Source organism: Rhincodon typus, chromosome 39 (assembly GCF_021869965.1).
Source record: "Rhincodon typus isolate 14 chromosome 39, sRhiTyp1.1, whole genome shotgun sequence".
Classification (NCBI taxonomy): domain Eukaryota; kingdom Metazoa; phylum Chordata; class Chondrichthyes; order Orectolobiformes; family Rhincodontidae; genus Rhincodon; species Rhincodon typus.
Window position 1 is genome coordinate 12,958,508 of NC_063370.1, and position 219 is coordinate 12,958,726.

Sequence of the window (219 nt, forward strand, 5' to 3'; positions counted from 1 at the left end):
TTCGGGTCTGGACCCTTCTGAAGAAGAAGGTTTCTGAAGAAGGGTCCAGACCCGAAACACACACACACACACACACACTCACATACACACACAGACACACACACACACACACACTGCGCACACACACAAACACTGTGCGCACACAAATACTGCGTGCACACACACACACTGCACGCATACACACTGCACACACAGACACACTGCGCACACACAGACACA